Source organism: Octodon degus, unplaced genomic scaffold (assembly GCF_000260255.1).
Source record: "Octodon degus isolate 3935 unplaced genomic scaffold, OctDeg1.0 scaffold00146, whole genome shotgun sequence".
NCBI lineage: Eukaryota > Metazoa > Chordata > Mammalia > Rodentia > Octodontidae > Octodon > Octodon degus.
The window spans coordinates 4780235-4784652 of record NW_004524722.1 but is presented as its reverse complement, the minus strand read 5'-3'; positions in this window follow the sequence as shown (position 1 = coordinate 4784652).

Genomic DNA, 4418 nt, shown 5'->3' with positions numbered 1-4418 from the left:
AATGCCTATCTTTTCTTTTTCTCTGTCTCACATTATAACTGTGGGTTGGGAAAAAGTACAGTGCAGCCTGTGTTCCATGAATGGTTCTGAACCGGTCTTGCTCTGTGCATTCCTGTGTATCCAAACAGGAAATTTAACTTTTGCTGTATCTGTTGCTCTCCAATTGGATCCCTCCAAATTAAACTTCCAGAGGCCAAATTAGAGAAGAGCAAGAAGGCCAGAGGTTAAGATTTTAATCCATGAACTAAGTTAAATAGTGAAATCCAGCAGGGATTCCTGTTCTCCTGTAGGAGTCAGGAGGCTAACTAATCATGATCAGGGATGTACATCTAAGGCTTTGAGAACCAGCTGTGCCTTGGCCTAGAAGACAGGGTAGAGTTGGGGAACTCATATTGACCCAAACATAAAAGGGCTCTATGAACTTCCAGAACTGCTCAAAATACGATTGTGGTAGGGGATACCTAAACTTTTCTAGGAGGTACAATTCCACAAAATGTTGCTCATGTACACATGTACACACACATCACAAATAAAACAGTGAAAATCCAAAGAAGGATGATAGATTGCATTAAAAATCATATGTTGATAATATATTATTATCCTATGCCATCATTTGGGAGAAACTGGAAAAGTATGCAGTAGATTCTTTTGGCTACAACTTTTTGAAAATATATATAACAATCTAAATGAATATTATTTAGGTAAATAAGTGTTTCTTTAAAAGTAAATATAATATATATAATGATTTTATAACTATTGTGCAACAAATACCCCATTCTCCAAATATACAAGTAAATTGTGTGTGTGTGTGTGTGTGTGTGTGTGTGTGTGTGTGTATTCTTTTCTTTTAATGATTTTGAGGATCAAGTCCAGGGCCTTAAAGCTGCTTAGCTACTGTTCTAACCCTGAGCTACATCACCAGCCTATATAGTGAAATGTGATGAAAAACTCATAGATTTTCTCTTATTAAATGCTTAGAAAACTGAGTTACAGAATCAATTTTTATAAACTATGACTGGCTCAATACATAAACACAGAATTAGCTGGACATCAACTGTTTTTAGTTCCATTATGCATGATTAACTAAAAGAAAAAATGCCAAAAAGATCATATAATCTCTGTCTTTTTGCCCTCATCTAGGCTGGATTAGTATGAATAAAAACTTACACAAAAACACTATACTATACCCAATACTTCCCAAAACAGATTTTCACCATTTTTTGTAAAGCACAAAAGACCACCAGTGCATTCCTTAAAGATCACTTTTTCTTAATCTTTACTAGGTAGGACAAAACTCCAAAAATAAAGATTATACAATTAAATACTAGTCAGGAATAGAAGAGGAAATCAATTTGCTACCACATAGATGAAGCTGAAGGATACTTCGTTAATGAAGGATATTTCATTAAGTGAAGTAATCAAGATACCAAAAGACAGATCCAAAATGATAGTCATACATTGAAATTGTTAAAAGTTAATATCATGCAAGTGAAGAGTAGAATGATGGTTACAGGGATTGGAGAACTTGGAAAGAATGTTAGGGAGATATTGATCAGCAAAATTTCACATAGGAGGAATAATTTCAATAGATATATTGCATAACATGGTGATTATAATTAATATCAACTCTGTGTCCTTGAAAAATGCCCGAAAGAGGATAATACCTGTCCTTATCACAAAACTAATTAAAACTAGAAGCTAATGTGGACATTATTCAGGTAGATGAAATATATATATATATATATATATATATATATATATATATATATGTGTGTGTGTGTATATGTCAAAACATTGTGATTGAAAGCATCAGTGAACAAGATACACATAACTTCAACTCTCAGTTTTAAATATGTACCACAAAACACATCCTAGTCTGTCTTCTTAATCTTCTGGGCCATCACTGCACCATTTCCAAGGCAATCATGCGCTCTTGGTGACTTTTCTATAATTTATATATAGAAAAACACATAGTATGCATTTTGATAAATTAAAAATAATGACATCCATCAGCTTTAAATTCAACAGTTTTTAGCTTATTCCCAGAGCTGTGAAACATTAAACTATACAATTTCATATTGCCATTATCTCTAAAGGAAGCTTCATGGGCAGCAATTCCCACCCCTACAGCCAATGACAATCTTCAGCGGACATTCTGCCCTCACGGACTTTCCTATTGTGGACCTTTCAGCAGGATAAAATGCTGTAGCGTGTGGCTTTGGAATCTCAGCCAGCTGTACTCGATACCTTGTCCCTACCTAGTCTTCATGGCCTCCCATAAGCTGGTGCTCATCCAGCAAGGGGACAGAATGTATTTAGTTTTCTTATACGGAATAGTCCAGCTTATTTATTTGATCAAAACAAAATACACTTTCCAACACTATAAAAAATAACAATTACAATTGATTACACATTATTATGACATACCAACATTTTACATTCTGCCTGAAACATTTAGTTTTAAAAAGTCTCAAAAATTCTCTATTTGGTTCCCTATCATGTCTCTTGCTCTTTCCAATCCTCTGAGGACAGTTCTGCTACTAACTGTAGGGTTTATTTCCCAGATCCTTAAATGTTAGGAACAATATATGAGTCTGAGCAGTGAAATTCCAGGAGCTGGCAGTGAATCCATGTCTCCACTTATCAGCAACAAACATGGAAGTTTACATATGTAATAAACTACCAAAAGTTAAAGATGTCCAACATAATCACTAATTAAATAAACACAGATGGTGACTGTGCTTCCTGACCACTATCATATAAGGACATGAGCAATTTTCCTCCACCCAGACATTTTCACTGTGTTTAAGCCTGCTGAACATGGACTGAAGCCTGCAACTGTGAGCCCAAAATAAACATCCTTTGTAAATTGAGGACATCACTCTTTGCTCTGCATGCTTTTCTAAGCACCCTACCTGTTGAACAGATAGGAGAGATTGACAGAGAAGGAAGTGGGCTTCCAAACTCCCAGGATGCATTCTCGCAGAATCTGGAGAGCAAAGCTGGCATACTCCATTCACCGGAGGGGCTGAGCTGCGACCTGAACCCCATCTTCATGGGAGGCATACTAAGGTGCAGTTCACCACCACAACCATAAAGGAAGGCACACTAAACCACTTACAGGTTCAGAAGGCTTGGTGAGCTCTGCCACATACCCTCAACTATGGTGGGACTTTGAGGACAGCACCTGTCCTCTCCCCATGTCAAAATCAGCTCCACTATCCCTCCAACAACCTTCAAAGAAGACACTCTGAGTTCTGGACAGTGGCTCTTAGCCCTGATGGACAATAGGAGCTTCAAAATGTCAAAATGAAGAAGAAAAATGTGATATCAGACCTCCGGAGCACCCAGAACAAGTCCAAGAGACAAGGACACAGAACTTGGAATTCACACATGGAAATTTTCTAAAATAGTAGCAACTAAGAGAAAGAAAAACCTCCATCAGGCTATGGAAGAAACAGATCACAAATGATGTCTCATCTAAAAAAAAAAAAACCAGCAACAATCATGAAAGAGTTGAACAGGGCAGCTAAAGAAAACATAGAGGAAAATAGAAAAATAATGGAAACATTGAATGAACAATACAGGAAAGAATTAGACTACAAGAAACAGATTCAAATGGATATCCAGAAAATGAAGAATTCCACTGAAAGACAGCAAAATTGTAAAAATGAAACTGAAGATGGAATTTCAGACCTTGAATTGCAAATAGTGAACACAAAAAGGAAAGATAGCTTAAAAACAACAAGGAATGAGAAAATAACAATTCAACAGCTTCAGAATGATGCAAACTAAACAATGTAAGACTGATAGTGTCAATGATAGATCAGAAGTCAACACAAATAACATAAAAAATCTATTTGAAGAAAGAGTAGTTGAAAATTTTCAAAGCATGGGAAAAGAGGCATATAGAACTCCAATTAGTCATAAACAAAATAAATATTCATGCAGACACATAATAATCAAGATCCCAAAAATTCAGTTAAGAACAAAATATTTAAATCTGTTAGAGAAAAGAAACAGATCTCCTGCAATGGAAAGCCCATCAGAGTCACAGCAGATTTCACAACACAGACCATCAAATCAACCCTTCCTGATTGATGTACCCTTCTAAATTATCTATCTTTTAGTTGTATTATACCTTTCTATTTGTATTTCCTCTTTTGACTTCTTATACTAGGGAAATTATATAATAGTTACACATGTGTGTCTGGTTTATTTCACTTATGAGTATATCTTCAAGTGGCATCCACTTAAATATAAAGGCTTCGAGTTTATCATTCTTTATAGCTGAGTAATATTCCATTGTATAAAAATACTACATCTTTTTCATCCATTCCTCAGGTGATGGGCATCTTGGTTGTTTCCAAGTTTTGGCTATCACAAATTGTGCTGCTATAAACATAGACACACATATC